Raw genomic sequence first — 23,414 nt, forward strand, 5'->3', positions numbered from 1 at the left:
GATTATATCTTCTACTATGTGCCATTGTAATGCACATAGAACCATGATAGTCACAGACTTCCAAACACTATAGATTTCACAGTCCTAAGTTGTTAAATAGTTAAGTACCAGAGTGATGGAAGTAGAACGGGTTACAAAAGCTCCAATCATTGTCGTTTGAGCTCGAAAGTGGCAAGAACAGTGCAAGAACAGTATATCAGAGTGTAAACGCTGCCTAGACAAGACTCATAATATGGCTGACAAGGCAGTAGAGTGCAAAGTGTAGATCTGGATGGCTAGTCTCCAAGGACGAATACTTGCCCTTGTTCCCAGCTGCATCCATCTGTAGAGGACACAGAAGAACCCTAATGAATGATGTCCATGGTGACAAGATAAGCCACACTACATCTATGTTACTTAGCAAGGTAAATTGGTGATTCTAGAGACCCACACGGGTGTAGCAACCCTATGTAAAGTGAAAAACTTGGTGAAGCATGTAGTTTGGTCTTCTAGATGCTAAATACTGATTCAAAGGATTGCCCTGGAACACCGCTCATAGTACACCCTATTAATTACCAGATATGCTTTCCTCTGCAGCTGTTATTGAAACAAGCCTTATTAATTGGGTACCACCCTCTAATGTTCTGAAAGTAAAGCCTGTTTGCTTACATGACTGCTGCCTCTCCAAATCCTCTCTATAGTTCCATCATGGGGTGCGCCATTAATCATCCAGCCATGACAGAACAGTAAATGCCGACATCACCATAGCACATTCATTACTGTTTGTTCATCGCTTCATAGGAGTCCAAGGTACTTGGCACGGGCACCACCAATTACAGTAGGATCCAACCCACACCCTATGTACTTGCCATTGTGCACTGCAACAGTATCAAGTTTTTAATCAAATTAAAGAACTAGTAATGGTGGAACTATCTTTACTGTGTCTTGAAAAAACAAGAGATGGTGCAAATATCTGAAGTTTTATAAAAGGTACAAGAATCCTCCCTGCACAGTAACAACAGTACCAGAGAATGTTTCAAAAATTATAGTCCCAGACAGATATTGCCTAGTAAAAATGTCCCATTTGGCTCCCTAGACAACAAAAGTGCCTATATATTGCCCCACAATATAAGCTTACCTCTCAAGGTGCCACATATTGCTCAGAGAGAAATGATGCCCTACATAGATGACCGACACTATTAATTAAAGAGAAAATGCAACCACAAATTCACCATCCTCTAGGAGTTTCAAAACTGTGGTCCTCAACTTCCATAGTGTAGTATAGACATATTCTTCAAAAGCAAATAATAGTGGCAACTTGGTCAATGCCAACATAACATGCATGTAGCGGAAGAGGGTACTGGAATGCTGTTTTTAGTACTCCTACGTTTCTATGGACATCATTACTTTCTTTCTTTGCATCACCCTGATCGTCACCTAGCCAAGAAACAAACATATTATGCAGATTAGTATAACATCTAATTACATACCCATCTTCCATCTGATACCTGGTTAATTAAAAAATATGTATAAAAATAGACTGTAAGCAAGGGCTTATACAAATAAGCTTAAATGATTATGATAATTTAAATGACAGCCCCAAACCATTTGTCCTCAATATTCATTTTATACCCCTTTGTAACAGAAGTTCATGACTATTTTCCATTTTCATGACTATTTTCACAATTTTTGGTCTTTTCAATTCCCACATAATTTAGCACATTCGAATTACCCTTATATGCTTGTCTGAAATGCGCAATTAAGCGGCGTGAACTCAATCCTGATTCACTGATTTAAAATGTTCTTGAAATATGAACTCATCATTATTAATTCTCAACTTTATGAATTGACCATAAGGTATTGCCTTCTTAATAAGTTGAGGACAATGGCCTTCGAATTGAAAAATCACGATTGTCCTGGTTGATTTCCTAAAATCTGACTTTGTCAATCCTTTTTTTACCTGATACACCTACATATTGAAATTCAATTTTTGTGCTGCTCAATTTTGATGTGAATGTAATGTTCATTGTATTGTTTAGCTGGAGTAAAAAAAAATCCCTAAAATAGAGTAAACAGACATGAATTATTAAGAAAGGAAACTAAATAGATATTGGGGACAAATACCATATTTTTCGAACTATAAGACACACTTTTTTCCTCCAAAATTTTGGAGGAAAATGGGGGGTGCCTTTTATAGTCCGAATGTTGCTGGGGGTTATATATATATATATATATATATATATACTGTGTGGGGGGAGCGGTTGCGGTGGAGGAGCGAGACACAGGAGGCAGCAGCCGCCCGCTGCAGCCTATACTGTCCCACTGCTAAAAAATGAATTTTCACTGCTCCCCACGCCATAGGCGTGGGGGGCAGTGAATATTCATGCTCCTTAATAGAATATTCATGCCCTTTAATAGCAGGCACAGGCGATCGCCCGGATGCAGAAGGAGCCGCTCTGCGGCTATGCTGTGTGCCAGCTATTAAGAAGCATGAAGTCACTGCTCCCAGCACACACAGTCCCGGCGTGAGGAGCAGTGACTTCCGACAGCTGATCTCTCCTTGTGAGCCGCGCATGGCAGTGACGCCATGCGCGGCTCACATGGAGAGATCAGTGAGGCAGACAGGATGCAACGCTGGAGGAGAGAGAAGTTAGATGAGTAGGAGTGTTTATTTTTTATGTGCAGCATGATGAAGATTTGAGGGACCATGCATACCAGTATAAGGGTGAGGGGGCCATACATACCAGGGTAAGGATGAGGGGGCCTTACATACCAGGATAAGGATGAGGGGGATCATATATACCAGTAAAAGGATGAGGGGGATCATAAATACCAGGATAAGGATGAGGGGGCCATGCACATCAGGGTAAGGATGAGTGGGCCATGCATACCAAGATAAGGATGAGGGGGCCATGCATACCAAGATAAGGATGAGGGGTGCCATGCATACTAGGATAGGGATGAGGGGTGCCGTACATACCAGGATAGGAATGAGGGGTGCCATGCATACCAGGATAGGGATGAGGGGTGCCATGCATACTAGGATAGGGATGAGGGGTGCCATGCATATCAGGGTGGAGGGGTGCCATGCATACCAGGCTAAGGATGAAGGGGCCATGCATACCAGGATAAGGATGAGGGGGCCATGCATTCCAGGATAAGGATGAGGGTTGCCATGCATAATAGGATTAGGGTTAGAGATGAGCGGTGTTCGACTAGAACTGTTCATAAATCTCAAATTCGAGCTGTTTTGGGCGGTATTCGAGTCGTTAGACGAACGTGAACGATTTGCAAAAAATTCAGCTGTTTGAGGTTATGTGCGATAACTGTTCGTGCACCAAAAGCGTAACTGGATTTTTTCACATCATGCAGGGATTGTCTGCCACTCACTGTAATACCACAGCCATGGTGGTTGTGGCATTACAGTGGTTGCCCAAATCGATGGGAACAGTGCTCAGAGTGAAACATGAAAAGCCGGCAATTCAGCAGCGGCATGCACCAGTACCCAACAATTTAGAACAGAAAGAATAGAGCATCACAAATAGATTAGATAGATAGAAACATGTCAGTCACATATATAAGAAGTACAGTGACAGTGTTGGTTACTGTACTTGTCATTTAGTGTTAAATGATTTTTTTTAAAAAATAATAGTGTTTTCATGCACCGTCTCTTTAAAAAAGCCGGCCGGCAATTCAGCATTGGTACCCAACAATTTAGAACAGAAAGAATAGAGCAACACACATAGATTAGATAGATAGAAACATGTCAGTCACATATATAATAAGTACAGTGATAGTGTTGATTACTGTACTTGTCATTTAGTGTTAAAATAAAGGATTTATTAAAAAAAAAAAATTGGCGTGGGGTTCCCCGTAATTTTAGTCTCTAGCGGAGGTTAAGCAGACAGCTGGGGCAGATGTTTGAAGCCTGAAAAGGGGGTAATACCCTCGGAGCTTCCCAGGCTACTAATATCAGCCCCCAGCTCAATACCTAGCCTTTACTAGCTATTAAAATGGGGGACCCCCCCAAAAAATGATGTGGGGTCCCCCCTATTTTAATAGCTAGCAAAGGCTAGGCAGACAGCTGGGGGCTGATATTGATAGCCAGGGAAGGGTACCATGAATATTGGCCCCCTCCCAAGCTAGAAATACCAGCCGTCAGCCGCCCCAGACATGGCACATCCATAGGATGCGCCAATTCTGGCACTTAGCCTCGCTCTTCCCACTGCCCTGTAGCGGTGGCAGTGGGGTAATAGGGCTGTGGTTGATGTCAGCTTATAATGCCAGCTGACATCATGCCCAGGTTAGTAATGGAGAGGCGTCTATAAGACACCCCCATTACTAACCCCATAGACAAAGTTAAAAAAACCACAAACACCCAGAATAAAGTCCTTTAATTGAAATAAACAGACAATTCTTTAATGTTCTAAATTAAACCATACTTACTGTCACGCCCATTCCAGCTGAAGCCAACGATCACCTGTAATGAAAGTAAAATAATAAACCTACCTCATCCTTACCTTTCCATGGTTCCCAGGACAGCTTCAGCTCTGCTACATTGACTTGACAGGCTGGATCGCAGCAGAAAGCTGCCATCCAGCTTGCCATGCCGCAGACACTGAGAAGCACAGGCATGCTTGCTAATAATGCAACATGTACAGTAGTGTCCCAAATAGAAATAATATACCGCGACGTAAACAGCGGAAAATGAAAAAGGGTTATATAGGGCACTGTCAGTAGAGATATTGTTGAAGAAAAGTACAGGGGAGAGGAATACCATAAGAAAGGTCTTTATTGAAGACAATGTATTTTGAATCGATCTCATTTCTTCTTCTGCACAACTCCTTTAGATTCTAACTATCCATTTCTGTACGGTATCAACCATGTTGCACCATATCTCTCACACTAGGGATTTTTCTCCTGTTTTTCCATATGTTATATGCTAAAACGGATGGTGTTATTCAAAACTACACCTCATTTTCCAAAAAGAAAATCCTCATACAGCTATGTCAATAAAAAAATTAAAAGTTATGATTTTTTGGAAAAAAGGAAGGGAGAAATCCAATCGTAAAAATAAAAATGTAAAATTGGCCATAGAGACAAAGGGTTAAATAATTATTTAAATCTAATAAAGTGATCTGAAATTTGAAACATTTATTATCCTGAATATAAAGGGGCTCAATCAGCGCTATGTTCCTTTTATTGTTGTTTCCTTAAAGAGAATGAAGCCTCTCTAAATTATTTCTGTAGTAAAGGTCTCTCTTCTATTACCTATATAACAGTATTAATTTAATAATGGGTCCTTTCATTATACAACTAATCAATAAAAAAAGACAGATCAAATTGTCAATAAGTATTTGCTAATAGTATTATGTTTGAGACTGAGATGATGAGAGCCATGCACTCTGGACATCAATAAACCAACTCCTATGTGAAATAACACAACACAGGCCACAATAATGCAAAAAATATTATATTACAATATTACTGAATAATACTGTATAAATCTCATCAATAGACATTACACTCCTAAACCTGATTTGAACCCAAATAAAATATATTACAAACATGGATTCTAGCAGGGAATTCAACATTATCCCCCCAACAAAAAAACAAAAAACAAAATCTAGGATGGTACATTGGAGGGTAAGGAGACACCTAGAAAGTAACTTGCAGGATTGACAGCTGTATTTTTGTGATGTGTATGCTTGTTAAATTCTACTAATAAAACAGTTGTGAAAAATTTTTTCCTTAATTTATTTTTTATTTCATAGATATTTCTTTTAAATTCAAACTGCCCTTAACAAAAATTTCCTTATCACTAGAAAAATGATGTCGATATATAGAGGTACAAAAGAAAAAAACTAAAAAAATTAACTGGGACTGTCACAGATAGGATCACCATGATGTGGCAAGATGGTTTTTGCATTATTTTTATCAAAATTATGTTAACTAAGTACCCTATATAATTTTCATGCACTATTTCTGTTTATTTATTGCAGGATATTTGTGCATTATATTTCTGTCTTTGTCATTTTCTGTTTAGTGGCAATGTGTTTACATGCTGCATGCACATCAATTTGTATCCCAGTTCATTTATATGTTTTTTAGTGTGTACCCTGTATGTATAAAGGTGTGGCCTGCTTTTTCCTTTAGCTGAAAATTCTATTCATCTTATTCCCCATGTCTGTGTCTAGCTGGGCTCAGTCTTTCTCAGCCCTTATCCACATGCATGACACCTGACAAACAATATTTTTTTAAATATTAGAGTTAGGACTGCCCCGAATAGGGTCACCATGATGGCTTTTGCATTATTTTGATCAGAATTATGTTAACTAAGTACCCTATATTATTTTCATCACCATTGCTATTTATTCATTTATTGCAGGGTATTTACATATTATGTTTCTGTCTTTGTTACAGTGGCATGTAAAAGTGAGGGCATTCCTGATCAAAATTACTGTTATTGTGAACAGTTAAGCTAGTCAAAAGTGAAATGATCTCTAAAAGTCCTGTAGTTAAAGATGACACATTTCCTTTGTATTTTAGTAAAAAAATATATATATTGTTATTTTTTACATTTTAAAAATGACAAAAAGGAAAATGGGCCAATGCAAAAGTTTTGGCACCCTTGGGTATTTGTGTGCTCAGGTAACTTTGAACAAGGTTTCAGACCTTAATTAGCCTGTTAGGGTTATGGCTTGTACACTATCATCGTTAGGAAAGGCCAGGTGATGCAAATTTCCCAGCTTTATAAAGACCTAGGCTCCTCTATCCTTGTGCCAAAAAATTAGCAGCTATGGGTTCTTCTAAGCAGTTGCCTAGTACTCTGAAAATGAAAATGGTGAAGACCCACAAAGCAGGAGAAGGCTATAAGAAGATAGCAAAGCTTTTTCAAGTTGTCGTTTCCTCAATTTGAAATGTAATTAAGAATTGGAAGTTAACTGGAACAGTAGAGTCAAGATAAGGTCTGTAAGACCAAGCAAAATTTCAGTGAGAACTGCTCGTAGGATTGCTAGAGGCGCAAATCAAAACCCCCTGTTTGATTGCAAAAGACCTTCAGAAAGATTTACCAGACTATGTGTCAGGACTCTGAGTATTTTCTATAACCTTTTGGGCATTCCTGCTCTTTTTCAAGATGGCATCCTTGGTCTCATGTGCCCTTTGTCTTCTGCTTTATAACTCCACCCCATCCTAAAGACAGTGCTTGAGTATTCTGCCTGTGATTTGTTCCTGTTGGCTTTCTGCATGCTCCTGCAATCCTGTCTGATTCTCCAGTCTCCTGCTCTCAAGAAATTCTGCTGAATACACTTGTTTCCAGCATTCTTTCTGCCTCTGCTGCTCGGGCTGCTTCCTTTGTGCCTCTGGCCCCACTTGCATTTGTTGAGCACGTAAGCTGGTTTCTGCTCTGTTCCTTCCTACTATAAATAGAATCAGAGTACAGGTCTGTTCTGGACTTCCTGAGATTTTCTATTCAGGCCTCTCTGGACAATTAAATCTATATATATGGACTTGCTTAATATATATATGTATATATCTGTGTTTGGACTAAACAAAGACTTTCTTGTGTCAAGCATCTTCAAGTGTTTAAGGACTTTCAGTTTTTCTCTGCACTATTGTTTATTCATCATGTGTTAATAATATAGACTTTCCACCTATAAACTGTGTTCTGTCGTGCCTCCACACAAAAGGACTCCTGGGCTATCCATTATAGTTGTTACACTATAGAGTTGTGGTACATTGTTCTACTGTTCAGAGACACCTGCACAAATGTGGCCTTCATGGAAGAGTCATCAGAAGAAAACCTCTCCTGTGTCCTCACCATAAAATTCAACATCAGAAGTATGCAGAAAAACATGTAAACAAACCTGATGCATTTTGGAAACAAGTCCTGTGGATCAATGAAGTCGAAATAGAACTCTATTAACAATGATAAAGGTATGTGTGGAGAAAAAGGGCACAAAATTTCAAGAAAAGAACATCTCGCCAACCATGAAGTATGGGAGTGGATCAATCATGATTTGTAATTGTGTTGCAGCCAATGGCACAGGGAATATTTCACAGGTACAGGGAAGAATGGATTCAATGAAATTTCAACAAATTCTTGATGCAAACTTAACACCATCCATAAAAAGCTGAAGTTGAAAAGAGGATGGCTTCTACAAATTGATAATGATCCTGAACCCAAGTCAAAATCCACAATAGACTACCTCAAAAGGTGCAAGCTGAAGGTTTTACAATGGCCCTCACAGTGATCTAATCTGAACATCATTGAAAATCTGTGGCTAGACCTTTTGCAGTGGATGCAAGATGACCCAGTAATCTCACAGATCTGGAAGAATTCCCCAAAGAAGAATGGATGAAAATCCCTCAAACAATAATTAAGACTCTTGGTTGACTACAAAAAGCATTTACACGCTGTGATACTTTCAAAAAGGGGTGCTACTAGATACAAACCATGCAGAGTGCCCAAACTTTTGCATCGGCCCATTTTCCTTTTTGTAATTTTTAAATGCAAAAGATAAATATGTATATTTTTATTTTTGCCTAAAATACAAAGGAAATGTGTTATCTTTAACTTTACCTATTTAAAGATCATTTCATCTTCAACTTGTTTAACTGTTCACAAAAGCAGAAATTTTGACCAGGGGTGCCCAAACGTTTACATGCTACTGTAGATACACAGAAAGTAATCTTCAGAATTGTCAAGGTGTGTACGCTTGCTAAATTGGACTAGTAAAACAGTTATGCAATAACTTAATCTTTTTTTAGTACTTTTTTTAAGGTTTTTTTTTTTTTTTTAAATTCTCTACCCTTAACAAAAATATTGTGAAAAAATATGTTGGCAGGCACACACACAGAAAGTAACTTGAAGCTTGTTAAACGCAACTATTAAAACAAACATTTTTTGCACGATATTTATTGTTTAGTTATTCTGTGTTGAACAAAAATGCAAAGTAACCCTGAAAACTATGTGGCAAAGTATCTATAAAATTACAAAAATTTGACTCCAAAAACTTTTGATCGATTTTAGATTGATCTGCTTATGTGCAGATGTGCATATGGTCACTACCACTTAAATAGATAATCAGGGACAGAGATATACAGTGACTGGAAAAAAAAATGTTTCACCCCCTTGGCTTTTTATCAATTTTGTTACATTACAACTAGTGTTGAGCGAGTAGGTTTCATTAACCCTTTTGGCGAGCACTCTTCGGTGCTCGCAGAGTATTTTGGCGTGCTCGGCATTTCTTTTACTTTCACTGCAGCTGCAAGTGTCACGGCTGTTAGACAGCTGTGACACATGCAGAGATTGTCTGTTCGACAAGTTTCCAGTTATTTGGTCCTATTTGTTGTTTGATTCACAATAAAAAGAAAACCAAATGTTCACACTTGTTTGGATGTTCTTCACATGAACTGATACAAACCCTCAATAAAAGAGTGAAATTCCAGGTTATGAGGTATGAAAAAAACAAAAAAATGCCAAGGGGATGAATATTTTTGCAAACCACTGTAGCTACTATAACCAAGACTTCATCAAGGACAGATTTAAACAAGAAAAAAGCACATATGCAATACTGTATGTTCAAAAGTATTTTGACATCTTTTCTATATTTTTTATTTTAGGTGTTTCAGGCACAAGAATGGACAAAAGTTGGACTGTAAACAGACTTTATCAGAAACATTCTTCTCATCTTTGACTGTATAGCTTTTACAGCTGTAGATCACAAATTATAAAATTGAGGAGGCGATGCTATATCAACACAAATTTGAAATGAAATAATATACGATTAAGCGATAACATGGTAGGCATGAAAAAAAATAAAAGAACTATGAAACAAAAAGAAGAAAAACCCTTTCTTTTTTTTGTTGAAGTGGAATATTTGTAATGGATTCAGCAATTTAATTTCTACCAGAGAAATAAATATACAGTATGCAGAACACGCTTTCAGAATCTTTGGAACTTTTGTTTAGTTAAATAAGTGTCAAACTAATTTGTATGGCTTCATTGATCTATAATTTCATTTTTAAATGTTCTTAATACATTAAACCACTATATGAAAGACTTATGACTACTCTCATTTATTACCAATGTAAAAGATACTTTTACCATTCAGATAATCTAGACATCTTAAAATGAAATATGCTAGAGAGAAGCTGTGCCAAATTTATCACAGACTAAAATTTTTAAGTCAACATTAAAGGGCCAATTCATCTTGACTGGCATTGCATACACCAATCTTAATGAATGGGCTTCCTGAAATATGATGCACCTAAGTCATTAAGCGGTGTGCAGCACTTTAAAAATTAGGCACATCTCTTAACTAGCATGCACCTCTCCCAGAAAAATACTGGAATACTGTGCTAGAGGAGTAAGTTATGTCACCAAAGTAGTACATTTTTAGGAAATTGATGGCCAGGCATATTGGCATAGCTGGCCGGGACTGGCTTGTAAATACCAAAGTCGTAGTATGTTTGTGCAAATTCTGCAAAGTTTGCGACTTATTAAGACCCATATACCTTAAATGGAATCTGTTACCAGGTTTTTTATACCCCATCTGAGAGCACCATGATGTAGGGGAAGAAACCCTGATTTGAGCGATATATCAATTATTTTACTGAGTGCTGCAGTTTTGATTAAGTACTGCTTTATCTTCTACAGATCTACCAGTTCTCTGAGTGTTGACTTGTGTGTAACTCCGCCCACACTGATTGGCATTTTTCGTTGTGCATTGTGCATAAGCAGAAAGCTGCCAACTAGTGGTGAGGGCGTGGTTGGACTATCTGGCAGCAGGCCTAGTCCTTTAATAATAATCTCCTGCTGATAAAACTATTTTATAAAAACTACACTAAGCAGACCAGTAAATGATACATCACTGGAATCAGGGTTTCTGTCTTTACATTAGATGGCAAAGACCTGGTGGCAGATTCCCTTTAAGGAATTCGTCCCTTTGATTTATCTATGCGAATTTGAGCTTGACCTCTGGGTAATTTAACTTAGCAAATCTTCCCCAAAATATACCAATCTTTTGTATAACATTGGTATTTCAAGTACTCACTAGTGTTGAGCCACCCCCGTAGTGTTCGAGTTCGGTTCGGTTCGTCGAACACCCGTGTGTTCGCCGAACTGTTCGTCGAACTGTTCGTCGAACACCTTCGAACACCGTTAAAACCAATGGCAGGCAAACAAAAACACATAGAAACACATAGAAAACACCTTCAAAGGTGTCCAAAAGCTGACAAACTGCTCAGAAGACATAACGAACACATGGAAAAGTGACAAGTACATATAGTCATGCGAAAATAAAAGAGGTGGAGGAGTAAAAGGAGGGGGAGACAGAGAAATAGGCATGTCATGCCCTTCTAAAATCCAAAAAGTGAGAAGCCGACACGGCCAGTCCGCTCCTGCCCGTGCCACCTCCGTGTCGCCGGGTTGGTGCCAGGGCCACGGTGAACCCTGACGGCCAGCCCCCCTCTCCCAATACTGGTGCCTGTCCGCTGGTGGGTCGAGCGAGCCCCCCTGTGGTGGAGGCAGCTCTAAGCTTTTTAATTTAAATTGTCTCTCTAATTTGAATGAATACACTTTAAATCCATTTACAAGGATCTATTGGAGGGCAAGTCTCATGCCAGCAGCCGCGGTAATTCCAGCTCCAGTAGCGTCCACTAAAGCTGCTGCAGTTAAAAAGCTTTTATAAGGATCGAGCTCGGCTGTCCACCGCAAGGCATCCTACTGCCAGTCCCAGCCCGTATGCCTTGGGGTGCCTCCTGATGCTCTTCACTAAGTATCCCATGGTCCCGAAGCATTTCCTTTGAAAAAATTAAGTGTCTAAACTACAGGTGGTGCAGCTTGCTTAACAGCCGGGATAATCCGCTTACTAGCAGACACTGCTACTAGGCACAAAGTATTTCCTGGGCTAGATGCAGTTAAAAATTTGTAATTAGATACTCTCGTTGGATGCTGAGAAAGCATTCCATAGAGTCTCCTGGCACGCCATATATGATTCTCTTAAAAAGCTTGGGGTAGGGGTCTAGGGGACCCTTTTATAGCCAAAATCACGGCCCTGTATCGCAATACGTCACCTAGGCTGAAGATAAATGGAACTGTAGCACCCTGAGGGCTCGGTTGCTAAAGACGTATTGCACCTCACCCAGAGGTGTGATATCTCACTCTCAGGTAAGGATGGAGTGTGGATCAGGACCCGACACCTGCATGCATTACACCACATTGCCGTGGGGCAGGGCGACCAATATGCCCCTGAGATGGGCACGACAGTCCCTGTCCCTGGCTGGAGTGGGGGGAGGGAACACTGAGGAAGGGGAACCCTGTAGTGCAGGAGCAGGGAGGAAGCAGTTCCTGGGTGCATTGAGAAGGGAGTATAAAAGGTGGGCACCATCTTAGTTCAGTGCAGAGAAGTCTGAGCAGAAGTGGCAGGGAGCAGGGGCTCTGCATGAGCTCTGCTCCGGAGGCGGGCCTAGTAACAGAGGCCCAGGCCTGGAAGAGGGAGAAGGAAGGAAGAGGAGCGGAGAAGGCTCCAGGAACGAGGAATGAAGGGATCCCAGGGGTGCGGACGGGCGAGTCGCCACCGCACGCCCGAATCCACCTGCGTGGAGGGGTCAGGCCAAAGGGGGAGACCGGTCCCCGAACTAGTGGAGGCAGGAAACGACCCTCAGCTAGAAACCGGAGGCTCTGACATTTTATGTGGCGCAGCCCCTCGCTACACCCGCTAGGAAGGCACCACATAGGGTCAGGGAAACTGGCGCCAAGTTTACCAAGAGGAGGCCCGAGGCAGCCGGACAGAAGTGTTGGTAAGAAAGGCCAGACAAAGGACACACAAAGGGGGTCCTGTGAAGTGCTCCAAAGTTATCTGGCAGTTGTCTGAGCCCCTCATCTGGTGAGCACAGTACGACGTGGGCAGCCGTTACCTGCAGACGTGGTCTGGATAATAAAAACTGTGAGTAAAGGCCCTGAACTGCATCACTGACTCCGTGTCGTTACTGCTGCTGCCCTGCACCATCACCCCCATCCTCCGCATACACTGCCCTGAGGCTATACTCCTCCCGTGGGGAGTTATGCTACGCTCTGCTGCACCCACAACACCAGCCTCAGTGGTCTGCCCTGTAGCGGCGGTTCACTCTGACCGCAATCCACGGGTGGCGTAGTCGGACATTTAAACATGAAAACCACATAAATAGTTCCGCCACTGGTTTGACCGCCCTGAGCCACGGAACTGGGTCGCCGCCACGAAGACTACAACCACCAGCATCCACCAAAAAGGGTCCGGCTCCGGGTGTCCCAAGGCCCAGGGGGTGCGTCAGAACATTTTCATCACCTTTCACAATCACCAATGGGACAAGGCAGTGATGTCCTCTGTCCCCTCTCTTATACATCCTAGTGACGGAGCACCTGCTCTCATCAATTCGCCATAACCCCAATATTAGGTGGATTGAGGTGGGAGGCACCGAGTACAAGTGCTCTCTATTTGCTGATGATGTCCTAGTATATATCACTCAATCACATATATCCATCCATGCTGTTATGGCTGAAATAGATCACTTTGTTACATGGTAAAATTTTAAAATCAATGCAGCGAAGTCTGAGGCCCTCGATGTCTCCCTCCCCAAATCCATATAGGATTCCATCCAGTCCAACTTTCCCTTTGCCTGGCCCTCACAGGGTATCAAATACTTAGGAATTCCTATTCATAGAGACCTCTCCCATCTATGTTATCTTAATTTTGGGCCCTTTATTGAACAACTCCATACAGACCACGGTTGGCAAGTTAGAACTGTAAGATTCACTACGTGAACCACTGGTGTTTTGTGGAAAAGCACATGTACACTGCGTTCCAAATTATTATACAAAAAGTGTTTAGGAGTGATAAGGGAAGAATTTGTTTGTTTGTCAGTTAAACTCATTGATGGTGATGTGTGTCAGGGCTCTTTATATCACTGTAAGCAATTGCAGACACCTGTGCTAATTAGTTTGGCAGGTGTGTCCAATGAAAGGCAAGACTACTTAAGAAGGCTCTCTCACATTATTAAGCAGCCTACATTTTCTGCCAAAATGGGAAAGAAAAAGGATGTGTCGGCTGCTGAGAAGCAACAAATTGTGGAGTGTTTAGGTCAAGGCATGACTACAATCAACATTGTGCGATGATCAGGATGAAGTGTCCTGGCAATCAAGAAGTATGTAGCTGATTCACAGTACACACTTGTGCGTGCTGATAAGGGCAAATTGAGGACTCTTTCCTACAGGCAATTACGTCAGGTTGAAAGAGCAGCGGCAAAAAAGCCTTGTCATAGCAGCAGACAAGTTTTTGAAGCTGCTTGTGCCTCCAACGTCCCCCGAACAACAAGATGCAGGGTCCTTCAGAGGTTTGCAGCTGTGCATGCGCCATCCTGTCGACCTCCTCTATCCACTTCACACAAGCAGAAACAGCTCCAGTGGGCCAAACATTACATGAAGACTGATTTCAAAACTGTTTTGTTCACGGATGAGTGCCGTGCAGCGCTCGATGGTCCAGATGGATGGAGTGGAGGATGGCTGGTTGATGGACACCCCACGCAAACACGGCTACAGCGCCAACAAGGAGGAGGTGGAGTAATGTTTTGGGCTGGAATCATGGGGAGAGAGATTGTCGGCCCCTTTAGGATCCCTGAAGGCGCTAAAGATGAACTCCATAATGTATGTGGATTTTCTCAAACAGCACTTCCTGCCATGGTTCAAGAAGAAGAACCGTGTATTTCACAGCAAGATCATTTTTCTGCATGATAATGCACCATCTCATGCTGCACATAAAACATCTGCATCTCTGGCTGATATGGGCATAAAAGGGGACAAACTTATGGTGTGACCCCCATGCTCCCCTGACCTCTACCCCATTCAGAACCTTTGGAGCATCATTAAAAGGAGTGTCTATGATGGCGGGAGGCAGTTCACATCTAAGCAACAGCTCTGGGAGGGTATTCTGTCCTCATGCAAAACAATTGAAGCAGAAACCATCCAAAACCTGACAAATTCAATGGACGAGAGAGTTCAGAAGCTCCTTTCGAACAAGGGGTCCTATGTGAAAATGTAACATCACCTAGAATAAAGTTTTGAGTTGAAAACTGTTTGATTTCAGTTTCTAACAACCTGCTAATGCTTATAATTTCAAAAATGACCATTTTTTTGGTCTTTATTAAAATGAAAAGGTTGATCGAAAAGTTTGGGGGATCTAAGAGTGTGGCAACCCAGTAGTCATGATTACTTCGAATTCTGACAATATGAGGGTCATGCTGCAGGTAGTGCAGCAAGAAGGCACTTATGTGCCTTGCGCATCTCGGAGCCCCAAAATTATTTTCCGGGCTAGATGCAGCTAAAAATTATTTTTAATTTTAAATCTGGTGAAGCTTTAGTATAGATGGCCTAATAGGATCAGTGCTGCACACTGCTACAAAGCCCAAATTATTTTCCAGTCAAGATACAGATAAACATGATTAGTAATTTGAAAGCTTAAAACGGTTGGTAGGGTGATTTTAACCAATCATCAAGCTTTTACTCTCCCCAGGATGACACAGGGGTAGAAAAGTCGTTTCGGATCCATGATTTGTTCATCTTTATGACCGTGAGTCTATCTACATTATCAGTGGAGAGCCGCGTGCGCTTATCTGTCAGCACACCACCAGCAGCGCTGAACACACGTTCAGACAGAACGCTGGCTGCGGGGCATGACAAGATCTCCAAGGCGTAAGTGGCTAGCTCCGGCCATTTATCCAGATTGGAAGCCCAAAAAGAGCAAGGGTCCAGTGACACAGTCGTGGCTTCAATGTTTACTTGGAGATACTCCTGTACCATCGTCTCTAGGCGTTGACTATGTGTCAGACTTCTTGTCTCCTGTGGCCTTGCAAAGGATGGGCTAAAAAAGTGGTGAAATGATTCCGCAAAATTGATGTTACCAGCAGATACTGTGGTTCTGTTACGGTTTGAGTGCTGAACACTTGACGGTCCCACGGTTGGCAAGTTGGAACTGTGAGATTCACTACGTGCACCACTGGTATTTTGTGGAAAAGCACATGTAAGATTCTGCAACAGTCTCTGCTGATACTCCTGCATGCGTGCATCCCTTTCTATGGCAGGAATAATTTCTGCAAATTTACTTTTGTACCGGGGATCTAACAGTGTGGCAACCCAGTAGTCAGGATTATTTCTAATTCTCACAATTCGAGGGTCATGTTGCAGGTAGTGCAGCAAGAAGGCACTCATGTGTGTTGCGCATCCAGGAGCACCAAGTCCCTGTTGTGTTGGTGGCGAGGTAACAATCATGCTTCCTTCCTCTGTCCTCTCCCCCCAACCTCGCACAACAGAAATGTGATCAAGGTCTCCCTCATCTGATGAGTCTTCCATCAGTTCGTCCTCCACTTCTTCCTGGGCTCCTGCACCTTCCTCACTAGTTTGGCTGCTACCATGCGCCCTGGTAAAACCATCTCCCCCACCCTCACATGCCTGCCGCCTTGGTGCTGCCGACCGTCTGGACCTTGCAGATGTTAGCCCTTCCGCATACAACTCCTCCTCCTCTACTTCCTCCACCTCCTCTTGTGCCACCACCTGACTTCGAATTCTGTTTAACATGTGCTCCAGCATGTAAATCACCGGAATAGTCATGCTGATAATGGCATCGTCAGCACTAAACATCTTCGTCGCCATTTCAAAACTGTGCAGAAGGGTGCATAGGTCCCTGATCTGAGACCACTCCTCCAGCGTGATTTGCCCCACCTCTGAATCTCGTTGGCCCAGGCTATACGTCAGAACGTATTGCACCAGGGCTTGTCGGTGCTGCCACAGTCGCTGCAACATGTGCAGAGTTGAATTCCACCGGGTAGGCACATCGCATTTTAGCCGGTGAAGTGGCAGGCCCAACGACTTCTGTAGAGATGTAAGTCGCTGAGCTGCGGGATGCGAACGGCGGAAGTGAGCACACAGCGACCGTGCCCTCTGCAGAAGGCCATCTAGTCTGGGATAGTGGGCTAAAAATTGCTGGACAACCAGGTTCAACACGTGAGCCATACAAGGCACGTGTGTGACATTGCCCCGGCGAAGGGCCGCACCCAGGTTTGCAGCATTGTCGCACACGGCCTTCCCTGGTTTCAGGTCCAGTGGAGACAACCATTCATGAAATTGGTTCTCCAGAGCTGACCACAACTCCTCAGCTGTGTGACTCACATTTCCCAGAGATTTCAATGTAAAAACCGCCTGATGACGTTGAGCCCTACTGCCAGCATAGTAAGGAGGTGTGCATAATCCCTTCTGCGCAGTTAGAAAGCTTGTGGCATGACCAGACAGGCTTTGGGTGCAGGTGGAAGACCGAGAGGAGGTTGAGGAGGCAGAAGCAGTGGAGGAACTTTGACATAAAGAGGATTGACGCACAACTCGTGGGGACGGCAAGACTTGGACAGCAGCCCCTTGTCCTGCTGTCACCATAGTTACCCAGTGCCCAGTCAGCGACATGTAACGCCCCTGTCCATGCCTACTCGTCCAAGTGTCTGTGGTGAAATGCACCCTGTCACACACAGAGTTTCTCAAAGAAGCGGTGATGTTGTGTGCGACATGCTGGTGGAGCGCAGGCACACCTTTCTTTGAGAAGTAGTGCCGACTGGGCATCTGGTACTGGGGCACTGCGACGGACATAAGGTCTCGAAAATCCTCTGTGTCCACCAGGCGGAAAGGCAGCATTTCTGTAGCCAAGAGCTTGCAGATGGTGAAATTCAACCTCTTAGCTTTCTCATGGCTAGGAGGAAATGGTCTTTTACTTGTCCACATCTGAGGGACCGAGGGCTGGCTATTGTGCTTAGACGGGGTTGATAAGGGTGTCCCCGGCAAACTGCCGGTCTGTGAGGAAGATGCAGGCGGACATGTTAGGTTGCCGTGATCCAAAGGTGGTGCTATCGATGTCGGACAGCGCTCAACACCAGCTGGTGTTACCACCTCCAAAGAAAATGATGACCTGCCAATCACGCTGGCTGTTGCGGGTAAAGAGGTGGCAGGTCTGCGCCCCAAAACAGGTGTGACTGCTGTCCCCCCAGTCACAGAGGATGAAGAGGCCGCGGATGCACAAGATATGGCAGACGGTGATTGGCCCGGCCGGCTAGGCCGCATTGTAGCACACTGAGCTTCCCACTGCAACTTATGCTTCATGTCCATGTGCCGGTTCATGCATGAAGTACTCAAACTATGTATTTTTTGGCCTCTACTTAGCTTTTGCTGACAAATGTTACAGATAACACGAGTTGGGTCATCTTTATCGATCTGAAAAAATGCCCAGGCTATGCAAGGCTTAGCACCCATGCGACCTGAAGAGCCACCACGACTTGTGGTGAGAGGCAGAGTTGTGTTTGAGGATGCAGTTGTTGACGTGCTTCCAGTACTACGTCTCTGTCCAGGAAGGCGCAACCTGACCTCGTCGTCACTAGCATCTTCCTCCACCTCCTCTGCTGACCTCATCTCTTGGCTGACTGTGGGTTGACAGTAAGTGGGATCTCCGACCTCATCATCATCACCCTGTGCGTTATCACACCCGTCGTCCTCAGAGCCAACCTGTTCCTGCCCTGACAAAAAACTAAAGTTGTCGCTCCAATCAGGTATTTGAGTCTTATCATCGTCTTCCTCATTGTCTCCACCAACAGGAGTTACAGTTTGGGAATGAGGGTCTACATTATGGTCAGAACCTTCTGCGTCTGGTCCTGGATCCGACTCATAAAGATTCTGGGCATCAGTGCAGATCATTTCCTCGTCTGGATTCACACAAGCGCTGGAGTCGACCTCTGATTCCCAGGCTATAGTATGAGTAAACAGCTCTGCAGACTCAACCATCTGTTCTACCTCACACTCAGACGGGCAGCTGGAGATTTGGGAGCTGTGAGGAAGCAAGTGCGATTTGGGTGACACCTTTGAGGACTGGAGTATTTGTGATGTTGAAGTTGATGTGGAGGAGAGCCCACTTAAAGGAGCACTTGATATCCGTTGAAGCACCTGTTTTTGTGCCTCATCTGGAATTTGTAGCGATTGGCGTGGCCGTAAGAAAGGGATCTTATCACATTGTCCGCTAAAAGAAGTAGACATTTTAGTTTGGCTGGAAGATGGTCTTTCTTCTGCACCTACCCCACGGACACAACCTTTTTTCCCCTTCCCAACACGCCTATTCACCTTTCCACCAGCAGCAGGCCTTTTTCCACTCATTTTGGTGGTTAACTAATTCACAACTCTGGAGTTGTTTGCACAAAAAAACAATGGATGGTAACCGAGCAGAGCTGAGTGGCCAAACTGTGGTATTAGGCCAAAACTATTGGCTGGGTTAGATGCAGAAAAAAATTATTTTTAATTTGCAACCTGATGGAGGTCAGTATAGATGGACTAATAGACCAAGTCCCACACACCGCTAGAAGCCCAAATATTTTTTCAGAGCTAGATGCAGAAATTTTTTTTATTCAATTTCCAACCTGATGGAGGTCAGTATAGATGGACTAATAGACCAAGTCCCACACACTGCTAGAAGCCCAAATATTTTTTCAGAGCTAGATGCAGAAAAAAATTATTTTTAATTTGCAACCTGATGGAGGTCAGTATAGATGGACTAATAGACCAAGTCACACACACTGCTAGAAGCCCAAATATTTTTTCAGAGCTAGATGCAGAAAAAAATTATTTTTAATTTGCAAACTGATGTAGGTCAGTATAGATGGACTAATAGACCAAGTCCCACACACTGCTAGAAGCCCAAATATTTTTTCAGAGCTAGATGCAGAAAAAAATTATTTTTAATTTGCAACCTGATGGAGGTCAGTATAGATGGACTAATAGACCAAGTCCCACACACCGCTAGAAGCCCAAATATTTTTTCAGAGCTAGATGCAGAAAAAAATTATTTTTAATTTGCAACCTGATGTAGGTCAGTATAGATGGACTAATAGACCAAGTCCCACACACTGCTAGAAGCCCAAATATTTTTTCAGAGCTAGATGCAGAAAAAAATTATTTTTAATTTGCAACGTGATGGAGGTCAGTATAGATGGACTAATAGACCAAGTCCCACACACCGCTAGAAGCCCAAATATTTTTTCAGAGCTAGATGCAGAAAAAAATTATTTTTAATTTGCAACCTGATGGAGGTCAGTATAGATGGACTAATAGACCAAGTCCCACACACTGCTAGAAGCCCAAATATTTTTTCAGAGCTAGATGCAGAAAAAAATTATTTTTAATTTGCAACCTGATGGAGGTCAGTATAGATGGACTAATAGACCAAGTCCCACACACTGCTAGAAGCCCAAATATTTTTTCAGAGCTAGATGCAGAAAAAAATTATTTTTAATTTGCAACCTGATGGAGGTCAGTATAGATGGACTAATAGACCAAGTCCCACACACCGCTAGAAGCCCAAATATTTTTTCAGAGCTAGATGCAGAAAAAAATTATATTCAGTTTGCAACCTGATGGAGGTCAGTATAGATGGACTAATAGAATGATGCTATGCCCAAAAGATTTTACTTCACTAGGTGCAGTAAAAAAATTGGTATTCTATACACAGGTGTTATATCTTGCAACACAGATAGGCTACTCCACTGACTAACACACTCTGCAATAGGCCAAAAAGGATTAGCTTTGCTAGATTCAGCCAAATGCTGTGAAAAAAACTTGCACAGCACTGGCACAGACCTGCCTGGCAAAAACTGATAGGAACTCATGTAACCTAGTCCTGAAAAGGACTCCAATTACAATTAGTCTTTACTCCCACAACCTATCTATTTAAGAGCACAGACCTCCCTGATAAAAGTCGTAGGAAATGCTGTAACCTAGTCCTTAAAAGGACTGCAATCACAACTATTCCCTACTCCCAAGCTATCTGTATATTTGTGCGAAAATTGGCTTGAAATTAACAAGGTATAGCACACACAGCAACAGCGGTGCCGTCTAACACGCAGCTGCAGCAGTGAGAAAATGGTGGCGACGGGGAAAATGGCTTGGTCTTATAGGGCAAGGACATGTGACATACACTGCCAATCACACATGCCCTTGCTTGTGTGAAAAAAAGCTCTTCGCTCCGTGTGTGCGCTGCTGATAGGCTGACAGATTGCACCTCCCCACTGCAAATGCGGGAAAGAGAAAAAAAAATGGAGATCTTCATTGTTCCTGCAGAGATCCATCCCCTGCCCCTCCCCCCGCCCCGCTGTACACTCAAACTGCGTATTAACATTAATTTTCATCATTACTGAGAAAAAATCCAGTTATGATTTTGGTGCACGAACAGTTATCGAACATAACCTCGAACAGCCGAATTTTTCTCAAATTGTTCGTGTTCGCCGACCGGCTCTAACACCGCCCAAAACAGCTCGAATTTGAGATTGGCGAACAGTTCGAGTAGAACAACGCTCATCTCTAGTACTCACATATAACTTTGTAACTTTGTTTTTTGTTGCTATGGGTATCAGCAATTTATTTTTGGGTAAATTATTTTGTTAGAAATTGTATAACCGCTGGTTTCATTTGTTCTGCCTATTACCATTATGCATAAGGGTCAAGATTAGAATATCTTCAGTATGTTAGAGCTTTAACATCGTTAATGCACATGAATGTTATCTCAGTGTTACACATGGATAGATGTGGGTAGGTAGCACATAAGCTGCTCAAGTGCTTTCGAATATTTGCTATACATATGACATAGCGCATATGTTAATTCTATATTTTATCCATGTAATGCACTTTAATACTCCCAGATGCCAACCACTACCGTGCTGTCCTACATGGTTGCACAATATTTATTTCCAGAGTAATTTAAGCTAAAGGAATACACCATATGGAATACTTCATTAGGTTGAAATTATCTGTACTACATGTAAAATGTGTATATATAGGCTATGTGTTGTTGATTCATTTACCCTAGAGGAAACTGCACATGGTAGCTTTTCATTTTGATTTTTGGTGTTTTTTTCTTTAACTATTTCAACATTTTGCTTTCTTTATGTAGCATTACTTATTTTTTGCACTTCAATATTTAAATTGCATATTCAACTTTTTTAGTTTTATCCCTGTTCTTAAAATTACATATTCGGCCTATTGCTTGCTAAACAGCATAATGAGCACAATCCTAATCTGGGTTTATCCAGGCAAATTTTTGTCCATAATCAGAAATTACGGCACTTACCACTGTTAAGTTTCATTTAATTTATTTGTGCAGGAGCATAAAAACATGGAGAAATGCCACATCAGGACACGTGATCACGTGAGGCCACAACGAGGAGTGTGATCATGTGAAATGGCTGTAGGTCGTTTTTTCCCACTTTCTTATGCTCCTTTGTAAGTGTGTGACAGAGATTGTCATGTACCTGCCCCTGAAGACAACAAATTGTGTTATGTGAATATTGACATGTGCTTTTATTGCATTTTATGATGACATGTAATATGTATAGAGTGTGCTTTAACTAATGCAAAGCGTAATAGGTACTGATATTGCTATGTGGGTACTGCAAGGTAACGCTTAAGGTAACTCTGGTACACTCAGCTCAGGGTTAGGGAAAACATATGACATAGTTTTGTGACTTTAGATATAGGTTTGTGTTTAGGGCCCAGAGCAGTGACAGAGTAAGACTGGTAGAGTTGGGCCTTATTAGTGTATAAGTGATAGGAATAGTGTATGATACAATTAAATGTTTTGGACCAGTCCAGGATGGGAGGGATATGATCAAGTAAAAAGGGGAGCTATGTCCTGCTTTGGTTAGTTAGAGAAACTGTGAGGTTCGTGTGAAGATCAAGTTCAAGGTGCAGTGGGCGGCTGGAGACTTGTGGAGTATATATTGTTTTGGCAGCATGAATTTGTACCAAATTTGCTTCTGACCTTCCTGCAACGTCCGGGGTTACAACCTGAATTTGGCACTGAGAAGTGTGCCCAAATCCCTTCCATACAGAGATGGCCAGATGGGGAACCAGATGAGAGTATGTTATGATGCCGTATGGGAGTCCCAAGGGCTAACAGGAGCTGTTAAAGTAGGGACAGTCCAAGCTGAAAGGCTTGAAATGTACTATTTCGATGGAACTGGAACTGGAGGGTGTGGTGCACGATACTTCATGTTAAAAACTGATGCACTCAAACTGTCCAGTAAAGTTGAACTTAAATACAAACCGGGTGTCCCCTGATGTGTGTGTGGCTGATCCTGGAACTGAGGACAAGAAGACAGCGAAGGCCTCTGGCCTGCAAGTGAGTACAATGCAATGTTCACAACAGAACACTTATGGACAGGGACACTGTGTGTTTGTAAAGTGCCAGGGTGTTATGGAGCAGCAGCTCACCTAATGGCTACGGCCTTGGGTACCTTCCAATTCCACGAATAAATTAAGTGAAATTTAATGGTGAGTGCCCTGATTTCTACTTATCCTTCTCTACTTACTGGAATATAAGATAAAA

General features: G+C 42.4%; 1 long non-coding RNA gene across 2 annotated transcripts in view; it reads left to right on the top strand.

Annotated features, from left to right (window-relative positions):
• The window catches only part of LOC141154805 (uncharacterized), a 119,968-nt gene extending 109,922 nt beyond the window's left edge, over window positions 1-10,046 (top strand). For both annotated transcript variants that reach the window (XR_012247480.1, XR_012247481.1), the window contains one exon: window positions 9,607-10,046. This is a non-coding gene — a long non-coding RNA (uncharacterized lncRNA). The remainder of the gene's footprint in view (window positions 1-9,606) is intronic.
• Window positions 10,047-23,414: the final 13,368 nt, after the last annotated feature.

The sequence above is a fragment of the Phyllobates terribilis genome, unplaced genomic scaffold (assembly GCF_046119375.1).
Source record: "Phyllobates terribilis strain yellow unplaced genomic scaffold, ASM4611937v1 Scaffold_7__3_contigs__length_470593459, whole genome shotgun sequence".
Classification (NCBI taxonomy): domain Eukaryota; kingdom Metazoa; phylum Chordata; class Amphibia; order Anura; family Dendrobatidae; genus Phyllobates; species Phyllobates terribilis.